The sequence below is a fragment of the Rhinopithecus bieti genome, unplaced genomic scaffold (genome assembly GCF_001698545.2).
Source record: "Rhinopithecus bieti isolate Rb0 unplaced genomic scaffold, ASM169854v2 scaffold_18354, whole genome shotgun sequence".
Classification (NCBI taxonomy): Eukaryota; Metazoa; Chordata; class Mammalia; order Primates; family Cercopithecidae; genus Rhinopithecus; species Rhinopithecus bieti.
The window spans coordinates 5,342,611-5,357,462 of record NW_016809835.1 but is presented as its reverse complement, the minus strand read 5'-3'; the positions used below and the strand labels follow the sequence as shown (position 1 = coordinate 5,357,462).

Below are 14,852 nucleotides of genomic sequence, written 5' to 3'. Positions count from 1 at the left end.
AGACGGGGTTTCGCCGTGTTAGCCAGGATGGTCTCGATCTCCTGACCTCGTGATCCGCCCATCTCGGCCTCCCAAAGTGCTGGGATTACAGGCTTGAGCCACCGCGCCCGGCCTATTTAATGTAAGTCTTATGAGACAGGGGAGCCCTCATAAGGAAATGAAGCCCCAGAGATGCAGTGAGAATTGAACACTTATATAGTGGATTGGAGAAAGAGTAGGAAATTATGAAAATGTAGCAAGGCAAAAAGAGGCCTGGGCTAGGGTAGTTAACTGGGAGAAGCGGGTAGGAGGATAAGGGTTGTGTAACAAAAGTTTGTACAAATTTTTCTCGGCCACAACTTTCTGTCCTTGACAAGACTGTTAAGGAGACTGTCTGTCAACATTCTCATTTCACATAAGGATTTCATCTCCTGCTTTTAAGAAACAGCACGAAGGGCAGAATGTTCTTGTACCTGCTATTTTTCAAGTACCCTTAATTCAAAAGTCAGTATCACAGCGGCATATTTTGGAGTGGCATATTCTTAACTCCTTCCCCAGGAATCCTCTGTGCTTCCGGCTCTTCTGTTCTTTTCATTTCCCTCCCCTGTGCAACCCCATCTTCTCTTGTGGGTCTTCTGGGCTTTTTTCTAATCTAGTTAAGGGGAAAACTGGCAAGGATGACCCTTTGGCAGGAATTGCTTCTTGGCTGTGCCCGGGCTTGTCCAGTCAGCCTGTCTGCTCTTGGGTAGGTTAGACCTGTTTCCAAGAGTCCGCGAGCCCTGACATTTCTCATGGTCATCTGCAGGATCTGGATAGTCCACTCGAGAGCAGCTCGTTCAGACTGCAGCAGAGGGTGGACAGTTTGGCCCAGGACCAGAAGGAACAATACCTAGCAAAGTTCCTGTGCTTTCCAAGGCTCCTTTTTTCCTTCCTTGTCCTGCTGTCTGTGTCACTGCAGCATATTTGCAATATTTGTGCTGTGTCCTTTCTCTACAGCCCCACATTCTACCTCAGTGGAACAAGGAGGAGCTCATTCTGCCCAGCCATCACCTTCTACCAGGTTCCTTCTTCCTTTAGCCTTTCCAGCAACCCTCTTGCCCTCCTCTGAGGCTGGCAAGTTCAGAGAGACGTATGGCAGATGTGTCAGAAGAAAGAAATGGAAGGATACACAAGGTAGACACCAATTAGGTTGCAAAGTTACAATGTGAAAAAAACATAATAGAATGATTGTAGAGCTGAAAGATGGGATGCAGAACTGGAGAAGAGATCCTCAGAAAGGAAGAACATCATTTCAACTGATGTTGAACATTGAATCGAACATCTTTCATTGAATTGAATATCAATTCAACATCATGGCAAGAAAATCCCTGAATTAAAAAAAAAAAAAATCCAAATGCTAGCTAGTGACTTGTCTTTTCTGGAAAATTTCTATAGAAAAGAAATTCAAATGTGAATGTGACAAAATAACTGGAATTTCTTGGATTGTGTTATCAGTTACCTAGAACCTCACTGTTTATTTCTCTTTGCATTTGTGCAGGCAGTAGAGTTTCTAGTTGCATCTCTCCAGAATCTAACACAGTGCCTCTCTAACACATGGCAAGCACACAGTAAATGTTTGTGGGATGGATAGGCAACCAGGATAGAAATTGGATATCTAAGAATATAAGGTTTATATAGGAGATATTCTCAAAAGAGTGAAGGCAGGAACTCAAACAGGTATTTGTACACCCATGTTCATAGCAGCATTATTCGCAATAGCTGAAAGGATGGAAGTGAAGCAAGTATCCACTGACAGATGAATGGATGACCAAAATGTAATGTATACATACAATGGAATATTATTTAGTCTTAAAAAGGAAAGAAATTTTGACACACACTACAACATGGATGAACCTTGAAGACATGTTAAGCAAAATAGAACAGTCAAATATTGGACAAATATTGTTTGATTCCTATTATACAGATGCCTAGAGTAATCAAATTTGTAGAGACAGAAAGTAGAATAGTGGTTGGCAGGGCCCAGAAGCAGGAGATTGTGGGGTTAGTGTTTAATTTGTATAGAGTTTCAGATGGGGAAGATGAACATGTTCTGTGGACGGATTGTGGTGATGGTTGCACAACAATATGAATGTACTTAATGCCACTGAACTATACACTTAAAATTGACTAAAGTGGTAAATGTTATGCATATTTCACCACCATAATAGAAAAAAAAGAATATGTTCATCAACTAATTCATAAATAAGAAACAAGAAAAGTTATTTTTATAACAAAGAAGTGAACTAGATAATACTTGGAAAGTATAGGTTATAGCAAGAAGACAGCATGACACTAGACCTAAAAAATATTCAAAACTGTGCTACTAAAAATGTGTTGCCTGAATCCTAATATGAGGCAGAGATTTAAAGCACTTTCATTCTGTCCTCTCCCCATTATCCCTATGATTCTCTTTTTTTAAAAAATCCATTTTTATTTTGAAAGTATGTCAAACCTGAAGAAAACTGTAAAATAGTACAAGTGGGCCCTTGTCTGATTCTTCCTTGACCATGAGAATCGTGGAAACCTTTGATGTTTCTGCACCAGTCTACCCAGCGGAAATCCATGGCTGTTGCCTTTGGAGATGGTGTCTGAGTGCGGGAGTACACGTAGCATGCTGAAGCTGAAGCCCAGTCGTTGTTTACAGAATGGCCACTGGTCAATGACACTGGGCTGCTTCAAATGCTTTTGATCCCTTACCATCATCCAGCCCTGTGCCAGGCTGTTTTTCCTGCTAAAATGTGCCCAGTGCATTAGCTCATTTAGTCATCACGGTAACCATGTGAGTCAGTGCCCTTGTTCCTCTTTCACAGATGAGGAGGCGGAAGGCTACTAGATTAATGACATCTTATTAGCAGCAGACTCAGGAGTTCAGTTCAGAACCATTAGCTTTAAATTCTAAACCTGTATGATGTACACAGAAGTAAAGCAGGAAGGTAACGTGGAGGGGGTCCAGTGTGGGGCAGAAAGAAGAGGAATGGGGTCAGGCAGCAACTGGAGGGAAAAGGGGCACATTCAGGGGTGGCTCAGAACTATTCAACATGGTACTTGTTGAGTTGATATCTACATGATACTGATAGCTATTTGTTGAAAAGCAGGTTCCAAAGTCCCCTGTTACATAACACACTCTCAAGAAGACAGCCCACCTGCAAGTGATCTTCAGGGATTATGTGACCTGTCCCCTGCCTATGACTAGAAACCATACACAGAGGAGGTTTGCCATAAGCTAAAGAGTGCTTAACTGAGGCATGGCGAGCAGACTGCACAGTTCTTGCCAACATCAGAGTTAATTTGGTAAATCTTGGCATCTGCTTTCCTTCAGATGTTTACCTAAAGCCTCCATCTGCCTCTAAATATAGATGGATGAGAAGTTCAGTATCATTTAAGACACATTATTTTGCACTTGGCTATATATAGGAAGGTACTGTTGTATAAGTAGCCACTTTAATCTGATTTAAATTTAATTTGGCTCCTGGATGTGCGTATGTATATGTTAGTTAAGCATTTCCTTTTCCTACGGTCATCTTTCAAAGTGCACGTTACTTAAACATATCAGGGCTTACTTTTCTCATATAACAAGAATTCAAAGTGGGTGTTTGCTGGCGTTGGTTCAGTAGCTTGAGGATATGGGGGCTGAGGTATCCTGGTATCTCTGATATTCTCTTGGTCTGTTCCTCATGGTCTCAAGGTGGGTGCTGCAACTCTAGCCATCATGTAGGAGTTCCAGGCAGAAAAGTGGAAGTGGAAGAAGAAGAAAAGAAAGGACAAAATGGCATACCTCCTACCTGAATAGGCCCCTTTAGGAAAACTTTCCCAAAATCCCACATTATATTTTATTCCTATACAATAGAAGTTAGAGAAGAGTCTTTTCAAGAGACGTGTTTCTACCACAACAATATAGGGTTCTCTTAGTAAAGAAGAGAGGATGGATGTTGGAAGGCAACTGGCTCTCTACCAGAGCCATATATAAAAACCCTTACCTATGGATCTGTTTCTGGATTTTATCCCACAGATCTCTCTTTATGCTGGCACCAGACCATACTGTTGTAACATCATAATCTGTTGGAAAATCTGAAGAGTCTGGTTTTTACTTTTGCCTTGTATACAGTTGACATATAAGTTGGCTTAGACTCTTAGTAAACTAAACAATCTTTTTACATTTTATTAACCTGAAATAAAACCTACATATAGAAAAAGATCTGTTAACTTAATTAAAACCATCGCTAGAAGGGATCCTTGCAGGAGATGGCGGTTGGAGAGCTTTCTGGAATCATTTCTACATTTGACTTTTGGTAGGTTGAAATCTCTGCTTTTGAAATTCGTATTGTGGCAGAATTTTCCCAAGCACTGCAGATTTTTATTTCTTCCATCCTTTTAACTTAATTTTTGAATTCCTGAGTCTTAATTTTATCGTGTCTAATATGCACACAAGATCTGAGAGCAATATGTACATTTTAAGCCAAGAAACACACAGATCTTAGCTAAATGATGAAGTCATGCCAAGAGCTGCCAGTCCTGAGTTTTTCAGTGGAAGTGCAGAAGCATGTTGAAGTCTCTAGCTGAGCTTCCCACCATATTGGAAGAACCCAGAAAACAAACAAGCAAGCTCTTCTCATGACTTAAAACTCAGGGTTTTAAGGGTGATGATTTTAAACTCAGGGTGTCTAATCCATTCATGAAGAGTGTGTTCTGGCCTCCGGCCATTTCTAACATCAATACCCTTGATTTGGCCAGGCATAGTGGCTCATGCCTGTAATCCCAGCACTTTGGGAGGCTGAGCTGGGTGGATCACGAGGTCAGGAGTTCAAGACCACCCTAGCTAACACGGTGAAACCCCGTCTCTACTAAAAACACAAAAAATTAGCCTTCAGTACTGGGGGTAAAGTAGTGAGTGAGGCCTTCACAGACCTTAGCCGGGCGTGGTGGCAGGCGCCTGTAGTCCCAGCTACTTGGGAAGTTGAGGCGGGAGAATGGTATGAACCCAGGAGGTGGAGCTTGCAATGAGCCAAGATCATGCCATTGCACTCCAGCCTAGGCGACAGAGCAAGACTCTGTCTCAACAAAAAAAACCCCTTGATTCACGTCTGTTTATCCCTGTGCTGCCTCTGTGATGGACATTGGAGATTCTGCTTTAAATGCACATGTAGAAATCAGTTACCCATACCTCTTCAGCTAGCCATGGAATCTTTGAGGAATTAGTTTTGGCCAGTTAAAAAATACAGAGTTAGCCATATAATACCAAAATAAATGCTTCCAGAAATTTCTGAGGGGGAAAAAGCATACCATGTAGATATTAGGTGGAGAAAGTTATTTTCTTTTTAGTACGATAAATATACATTTTCAAAATAGACATGTTTTCAATTCAGTTTTCTACTTTATAGAAAAGAAGTCAAAATATTCTCAACCCATATTTTAACTTAGAACCTGAAACATAAAATGTAGTTTGGCTTTGTGTTGTGTCAAGCTAAGTAAGAAGGGCAGAGAAGACGGGGATCCCAAGAAGGAATGAAACCTCTTTGTTTGATAAAGCTTGAGAGGCAAAGATCTAATGTATTCATTCATTCACCCCTTTTCATAATCCTTTACATCTAAAAGAAGCAAACATTTCATGTGAGCTTTTCATCAAACTGAAATTTGAAGGCATAACTAATTTTGAAATTCACCATCTTCTGATATTTTTTAGAATTTTCTTTAGAGAAAAACTGTTAATGTTTTACTCCCTATTGAGGGTCACAATCTATTACAAAACAAAAACTTTTCATTCAGTTTCATTGTATGTGGCCCTTTACACTTCCTGCTAAAGACTTTTTAGCCATGTAGCTTTGCCCAGCTAGATACACACACAATCAGCTTTTGATATTTGCCCTGTGGACCAGATGAAATAAAGCCCAGAATCAAGTCTACTGTTTCCCAATTGGTGTGACCATGGCTAAATTCTGTGCTTTTGTTGTTGTTGTTGTTGTTACATTGCTACAGCCCAGATTTCCAATGACCTTGAGAGGTCCATGCCTGAGTATATACTTCTTGATGTGGGTTGCTCATTTCCCGTGTAATCTTACAAGTCCCTTATTTCTGCCCAAATGTGAGAGGATCCAGTAAAGTTTCTAGCTAGAAGAATTATAATCTATAGAGGTGGTTGATAGAATTATTTTCATGCTCAGTGTTTTCCTTTAGGTCTCTGTTCTCCAAATCTTGCAGGTAAAGTAGTCCTTTATTTAAAGAAGATGATGACGTTCATAATTGCAGGCCTAGAGAGAAAGCTGTCAGTCGTCATACATTCCACAGGGATATCAAACAGAACTCCTTTAGATGAGGGCATCCCAATGCACTGAGCTGAGCCAGTCTCACTGATGTTTGATCTGAGTGACAGAACACTGGCAAAGGCCCTGTATGAGGGTGTGTTTGTGTATTCACATTGCTGCAGAATTCTCAGTACTGCTTTGTGGGTTACATGGTCCTTAGGGATGACTTTGCCAAACAGAGATGCAAGAACAAGTCATTGCAGTTTTGCAATATCTGGAGAATTGCCCGTAAAAGATAATGAACTTATGGGAAAAGTTTATAGCTTTTGCAACACATAAACTTACAGACCATGTTTAGCCAATTGTAACTCTGCATGAAACTAGTTGTATGCGCTCTTGGCTGTCTTTTAAATAAATTTTTTGGTTATTAATCTTTCGAAAAATATCGAGCATACTGGGGAGAAAAACAACTATAAAGATTAATTACATTGCTTCCTGTCTCTCAAAATCCAAGACAGGTGTATGTCTACATAATTCTGAAACTTTAGGAACAATTTATACTCCAGATATTAACAAAAAAGAATGCTGTCAAGTAGTGAAAACCCAATAATAATTAGAATGTCAGAATGAAGGGAATAATGAACGTACTGTTTTAGAAATGTAAAACCAACTTAAAACATGTTGACTCTTTCTCAGTTTTCCCAAGAAACCATTCCTCTTGTGGAGGTCCTCATACCTGACATTTGCATACCAAAGTTGTCTTTTTCCCCATGGCTTTCACATGCACTACATCATAAGACTTTCACAATTGCACTGTGGGATAGAAAAAACATTATCCCATTTAGCACATGGGAAAGAAAGACTTGCCAAAATTAAGTGATATACTAGGGTCACTTGAAGAATTTTTGGTGGCAGAGCCTAGACTAGAGCTTAGGTCTTCTGACTTTGTCCCATTGAGCAACTACCCTGTGCCAGGTATGGATGTCTTCAGTACTGGGGGTAAAGTAGTGAGTGAGGCCTTCACAGACCTTATGTTTCTGTCTCAAGACAAGTAATAAACAAGTGAAGTAACTATTCCTTGTAGCAAGCGCTCAGAAGAAAACAAGGAGCGTGATAGAGAGATTTAAGAAGGGTTAATCTGGGAGGCGGAGGTTGCAGTGAGCCGAGTTCACACCACTGCACTCCAGCCTGGGCGGCAGTGCGAGACTCTCTCAAAAACAAAAGAGTTATCAGAGAGGACCTGAGGGAAATCTGTTTCTTTTCCTGGAGCACCTGGTCATGCCAGGATCCAGGAAAAGTAGTCTAGACATGAGAACAGGAGGTGCAAAGATCCTGAGGCAAGGAAGAGACTAGGATGTTCTAGGAACTTTTAGAAGGCTGGTGTTGCTTAGAGTTTTATGAGAAAGACAGAGTAGAATAAGATGAACTTGTAGAGTAAGGCAGCCATGGGAACTGCCTGGGCCTTTATGGCCATGAAAAGAATTTCTTGTTTTATTCTACGTGACGTGAAATCCCAGTGGAGGGTTTTAGATGTAGGGAGTGGGATTAGGGAGGGGCAGTGATCTCATTTGTATGTTTAAAAAATCATTTTGGTTACAGTACAGAGAATGGATTAGAGGAAAGCAAGGGAAGCCAGGTAAGGTTATTTTGTATCTAGGCAAGAGTTGATGCTAGCTTGGATTAGAGTGGTTCCCATGGAGTAGAAAGAGGTGGGTGGATTTGAAATACATTTTGGATGTAGAACCAACAGGTGCTACTACTGCCAGGAGACTGGAAAGGCAGTCTCGAATTGTGGTTAGTAGTGTAGGCTCCGAAATTGGACCATAGTTGAAAATTGGACCATAGTTGAAAATCCTTGCTCCTCCAATATACTAGCTATATGAACTAAGGTAAGTTATTTATCTTCTGACTTGATTTCTCAATCTGAAAGATAAGGATAATGATAATCGTACCTATCTCATAGATTTACTGAATGGAGTATAGGATAATTGAATGGAGTATAAGAACAGTGAATAAGAGGCCGGGTGTGGTGGCTCATGCCTGTAATCCCAGCACTTTGGGAGGCCGAGACAGGTGGATCACCTGAGTTCAAGAGTTCTAGACCAACCTGGTCAACATGGTGAAACCCCGTCTCTACTAAAAATACAAAAAATTAGCCAGGCATGGTGGTGGGTGCCTGTAATCCCAGCTACTAGGGAGGCTGAGACAGGAGAGGAGAATCGCTTGAACCTGGGAGACAGAGGTTGCAGTGAGCCGAGATTGTGCCATTGCACTCCAGCGTGGGTCACAGAGTGAGACCTTGTCTGAAAAAAAAAAAAAGAACAGTGAATAAGATCATGCAAATAGTGCTATCTCTTAGCATCAATCACTAGGAAGGGACGGGTATGTGTCACTGACTCTGGCAACATGAAGGCTTTTGTTGACTTCAGCCAGAGCAGGCTCCATGGAGTGGGGTGTGGAGCCAGGCTGGACCGAATGCCACTGTGAGGGATCTGAATAGGGGCGGTTGGGCATCCCTCCTCTGTCCAATCCCTCGATAGAGGGCAGTTGGATGGACAGATATTGCTATGGTCTGTGTTCCCCAAAATTCATGTGTTGAAATTTAATCACCAGTGTGAGAGTATTAAGAAGTGGGGCCTATAGATGGTGATTAAATCATGAGGGTAGAGCCCTAAGGCATAGGACTGGTGCCCTTATAAAGGATGTTTTGGGGGAGCTCATTCACCCCTCCCCACCCTTTCCCCTTCTGCCCTCTGCCATATGAGAACACAGCAGCAAGGCACCATCTTGGAAGCAGAGGGCAGCCCTCACCAGACACCAAATCTGTGCCTTGGTCTTGGACTTCTCAGCTTCTAGAACTGCGAGAAATAAATGCCTGTTGTTTCTAAATGATTCAGTCTAAGATACTTCGTTATAGCAGCAGGAATGAACCAAGACACATATGTAAAGGGGGAAAGGTGTTCCCAGCACCCCAGGAATGAGATGGGGTTAAATGATGGCTAGGAACATTTAGAGGAGAAGAAATATGGGCTCAATCACCTTTAAAGTTATTTTCAGTTTTAATATTGCACTTCTGGGCTTCTTCAGGAACTGTGGGTTTATTAATTAAGCATTGGTGGAGAAGACCTAGATACATGAATTATATTATTTGAATGGCTTTTTTCCTGTAGAAAAGTATGTTTATCTCTGTTAGGATTTGTTTACTCTGTAATAATTGACAGACCCAGTTTAGGTTAGGACTTGTTCATAGTATATTGTGAAATGAAAGAAACAGATAAGACAGTGCCTATCTAATGATACTGTTATAAAGCAAAGCCAAAAAAAAAAAAATGTGTTTCTTAAAACCAGTCTGGAAGGACATACTGTCTACAAAATGTTATTGCCAGGTGGTGGGCCCCTGGTGAGCTTTATTTTCGTTTTTGGACTTTTCTGATTTTTTTTTTTTTTTTTTTTTAATGAAAGTGGTTTGGTTTTTTTTGTTTGTGTTTTGGTTTTTTGGTTTTTGTTTTTTGTTTTTTGTTTTTTGTTTGAGACTGAATCTTGCCTTGCCCAGGCTGGAGTGCACTGAGATGATCTCTTCTCACTGCAACCTCCATCTCCTGAGTTCAAGCAATTCTCCTGCCTCAGCCTCCCAAGTAGCTGGGATTACAGGCATGCGCCACCACGCCCGGCTAATTTTCTGTATTTTTAGTAGAGACGGATTTTTACCATGTTGACCAGGCTGGTCTCGATCTCCTAATCTCAGGTGATCTGCACTCAGGCCGATCTGCCTCAGCCTCCCAAAGTGTTGGGATTACAGGTGTGAGCCACTGTGCCCAGCCTGAAAGTGTTTACTTTATAAAAAGGAATGGAAAATCTTTTTCTTTTTCTTTTCCTTTTAGAGGCCATATCTTATTATTATTTGAGAAATGCTTGTCCTCAATTTGTATTGGATTTCTGACTGAGTCACACCTCTCCTTGTGTTTTACATAGTTGCTGTGTTTACCTGCTCACAATCTGATTATTACTTGCTTTTGCAATCTTTCCTCTAGAACAATAAGAATATAAGGTCATCTAGGCAAGAAACTTGTCTTTCTGCTCCTCTGCATGACTCCTGGAGTGCTGTGGGAGTGTCGAGGAACCGCATCTGACTGAATCATCCTCCCACCTAATGGTCTCACTCCAGAATATCCCCTGGGCTTGGCAATGAGCGAGTCACCAAGGGAGAATCAGTGACTTCATTGAAATCAAGGAGCTGCAGTAGCAGGATGTTAGCTTATTCAACTAGATCAGGATGCTTTTTAGTGAGTTCGTCTTTATATTGATCTTCTTAACTGATGATTCTTCTTAGTAAGCCTTTAGACAGAAGCAAAATCCCCAATATTTCTAGATCAATAAGCTCTTCATATCCTATTTCTCAAACTGCTATGTAATAATACAAAGTTTAAGAACTTTAAGGTGGCCTGAAGAGGGAATATTCTCCGCATGAAGAGAAATTTCAGCCAGAAAGTTTTCTAAAACAATTAGCAATTCTCTGTGCTTAAATTGTGTCACAGGTAACTATAAGAACAAATGAATCGATAAAATCATTGGTGACAGGATACGGGACAGGAGTAACTGATGGCAGAATCCCTCAGGATGAGCTTGCTTTCTCTTCCTTGAATTGATTCTATGGGCTGGAAGACTGACTAATCTCTTCATTAGCTCATTGATCGGTCTCAGCCTCTCACTACAGAAATGGAATGTGATTCCTCACCCAGCATTCCTCCAGGCTCATTCTCCATGGAAATCACCTCTTAAACGGGGTGGAAGATCTCCTTGACCATGTTTGGAGTCCATTCCTGTTCCTGTTCTAGGACATTTAGAGAAGACATGGTAATGAGAAATTTTAGTCAAGTGCTAAAACTGTTGCGGGAAATACGGAGAATTTTTTCTTTATATTCCAAGAGACAGTATTGCATAAAGGGTTAAAAGTGCAAGTCTGGAGCAAGACTCTCTGGGTTCAGGTTCCATTTAAAACATTTTCTAGAACTGTAACCTTGGGCATTTAGTTGCCTTACAGTGCCTCAGTTTCCTTTCTTATAAAAGAGGGATAACAGTAGTACCTACCTCATCGATCTCTTGAGGGGACTGAATTACATCTAGAGTACTTAGAACAGTGCTCCTAGTGACAACTCTTTATTGAATGATTCTACATTAATAATAACTACAATATGGCCCTTGAACGACACAGGTTTGAACTTCAGGGGGTCCACTTATACACAGGTTTTTTTTTTTTTTTCAAGTAAATACAAATTGAAAATGTAGTGTTTGCAGGATGCAAATCTCACGTGTATGGAGAGCCAACTTTTCCCATACTAGGTTCCTCAGGGTTGACTGTGGGACTTGAGTGTGCATAGATTTTAGGGCCCACGGGGGCCCTGGAATGAATCCTCTGCATATACTGAGGGATGACTATCCATAAAATTAATAAAGAGCATTACATGGAGGCTTTCAGGCACTAATTCTAAAATACTGAATTTGTTGAGACTTTGTGGAGAAATAGGAGGTAGATTGAAAAACAGGACAGTAAGCCACAGGTCTGGGCAGGATCTTTAAAGAAGCCGTGAAGTCCCTAACCTCAGATTTTCCAGTACCTGCAGGTATCAACAGTGAAGTTGCAAAACAGCAAAGATGGCGGCCTGCCCATCCCTCTGGGAGCTGCATCCCAGGGAGGTCTGAAACCTCTGTCAGCCAGAAAGCACCAGCGTGGGGGTAGCTGGAGACCCCAGTTGGGAGGTCATGCCCAGTGAGGAGGAACAGGATCATGGAGCTGCTTTAAAAAGCAGTCTGGCCACGTTTTCCTAGAGCAGTCCAGCCCCAATTTTAACAAGAACACTGGCCTTCAGAGAGCTTAAATAGTTTGATCAAAGTCTTACAGCTACTAAGAGTTTGTCCAGGGACTCAAGCCCTAGGTCTGTGACATCCTGAAGCCCAGCTCCTTTCTTCCTCTCTCCCCAGTGCCCCACAACCTGTTCCTGAAAAAAGCGCAGGCATTCTTGGTCCCTAAACTCAACCTTACTCAGTTCTTTTCTCAATCTCCTTCCTCCCATTCTTGATGTACCATTCCCCTTTCTTCCCTGGGAAAGGAAGCATCTGTACTTCTTTGACAGTCCTAGGTTTTTTAATTGCTAAGGTAAGAAGAGTGAGTTGAAGAGCCGCTAATGGTTGTAGCCATTTAGCCCTGAATACAGTTGTGCCCACCTAGCTGGGATGTCCCTGAATGCGGTCATGTCCACTTAGCTGGGGTGCACCTCTGTGTTCTTGCTGCTTCCTTGAAGGCTCCAACAATGCCTGGATGGGTTGGGAGAAGAACATGGTTTGAGGGAAATGCTTCATTCAACATTCCTATTGGGACTTTAGTGAGGAGTAGGTTTTTACTGAATTATTATAGACCATATTTCACCTGAGTTATAGCCATCAAACCTTGCTACAGCTTTTTCAGTTCTGTCATCACTAGGAACTTGCGCCTATGTGGCAATAAACTCTGCAACAGGTCAGACCTCCTTGACTACCCGGGCAGGTAGAAGGAGAAATACTGCTTCTACCGTGGGTGGGGCATTATTTGTAATGTAATTGTAAGACCACTTCCTGGCAGCAAAACACTTGCCTACTTCCTGCCCATAAAGCTTTAAGAGGGAAAGTGCTGGGTGTGGTGTTTGCAGGTGACATTGCTAGCCTGGTCTCCCAGGAACCATGTGGCCAACATAACAGCCAGCCTTAGCCCAGCTGACTCTGGTCAGACCCAGTTCCTCCACCCCCTGCAACTTGTGTCCCCTGGGGCTGTGCTGCTCTGGGGTGTACCCCTGCAGAGCCCAGTGGGAGGGGCCCAAGGGTGTTATGCAGATGTTTTTTTCAGAGGAAGCCAAAGCCAGCTGAACCAAGGTTGGGGACCCGTGGTCCTCTCCAACCTCCTGCCAGTATTCCCCTCACTATTAGTGCCCATCACAGCTGGGAAGAGGCCAACATCCCCTTTTAGGATTTGACAGAAACTCCATACCAAGTGGCTTTGCACCTACGCACCCCTTTGGGGGAAAGGAATGCTTTTCCGTTAAAGGTATTTCTGTGCAACCATAAAAAAGAATGAGTTCATGTCCTTTGCAGGGACATGGATGAAGCTGGAAACCATCAGTCTCAGCAAACTAACACAGGAACAGAAAACCAAGCACCGCATGTTCTCACTCATAAGTGGGAGTTGAACGATGAGAACACATGGACACAGGGAGGGGAACAACACACACCGGGACCTATCGGTGGGGTGAGTGTCAAGGGGAGGGAGAACACTAGGACAAATACCTAATGCATGCGGGGCTTAAAACCTAGATGATGGGTTGATAGGTGCAGCAAATCACCATGGCACATGTATACCTATGTAACAAACCTGCATGTTCAGCACATGTATCCCAGAACTTAAAGTAAAAAGAAAGAAGAAAGAAAGAAAGAAAGAAAGAAAGAAAGAAAGAAAGAAAGAAAGGAAGGAAGGAAGGAAGGAAGGAAGGAAGGAAGGAAGGAAGGAAGGAAGGAAGGAAGGAAGTGGGGGGGAGGGGAGAAAAGATCCAGTTATTCTACCACCCAGAGGTAACCTCTATGGATTTTGGGTATATATCTTTTCAGTGTTTTTTAGTAGATCCATGTAGTATTTTTTCTGAGAGGAATCCTATTCTTAATAGGATATAAGAATATGATGCTGGGTGCTGTGGTGCATACCTATAATCCCAGCACTTCGGGAGGCTGAGGCAAAAGGATCACTTGAGGCCAGGAGTTCAAGGCCAGCCTGGGCAATATAGCAAGACCTCATGTCTACAAATTTGTTTTTTTTAATTAACCAGGTGTGCTTGTGCACCTGTAGTCCCAGCTACTTGGGAGGCTGAGGCTGGAAGATCGCTTGAGCCCTAATATTTGAGGCTGCAGTAAGCTATGATCACACCACTGCTTTCCAGCCTGGACAACAGAGAAAGACCCTGTTTCAAACAAAGAGATATAAGTCTAATCACTTAGGTAATTTAATTTATCTCATAAGCCTGTATTTTCTTGGGGGATAAAAAAGTAATTTTAGTTCAGAGTTTCACCACCACTCTTTCCCAAGGCCCCAAAAAGTCACATTGTAAACCAAAAACAAAATTCTAAGCCCCACCACAACCGTCTGAATGGACTTCTTCCTCAGCCAGGGCACTCTTGAAATTTAAACAGAAAGACTGGTTCAGGCCATGATGGGCAGTCGGGGTTGGACGTGCTTCATTATACCTCTCCAGCATTAACATCAACACAGACTCTTAAGTCAGCTGAGAAACGTTGTACAGCCTATTCTCTCTGAGCCCTACTACCTGAAGGCTTCCTCTGCAAATAAGAACTTTTGTGTCCACAATCGTTTATCTTAACCCAGACACTTCTTTCGGTTGATCCCAGGTCTTTAGATAAACTCAACCAATTGTCAACCAGAAAATTTTTAAATCTACCTGTAGCCTGGAAGCCCCACTGTTTCCAGTTGTCCCGCCTTGCTAAACAGAACCAATGTATTTCTTTTTTCTTTTTTCTTTTCTTTTCTTTTCTTTTTTTTTTTTTTTTTTTTTTTTTTTT

The 14,852-nt window shown here is 42.0% G+C and overlaps 1 protein-coding gene across 9 annotated transcripts in view; it reads left to right on the top strand.

Moving 5' to 3' along the window:
- GCNT4 (glucosaminyl (N-acetyl) transferase 4) overlaps nt 1-14,852 on the top strand; it is a 29,256-nt gene that overhangs the window by 7,640 nt on the left and 6,764 nt on the right. The window contains exon 1 of one of the 9 annotated variants that reach the window (XM_017890653.1): nt 13,518-13,533. The exons of the other annotated variants lie outside the window; for them this stretch is intronic. The gene's annotated coding sequence lies outside the window, so the exon portion shown is untranslated. Of the gene's footprint in view, nt 1-13,517; nt 13,534-14,852 lie in introns of those variants that run through there. 9 annotated transcript variants of the gene reach the window in all.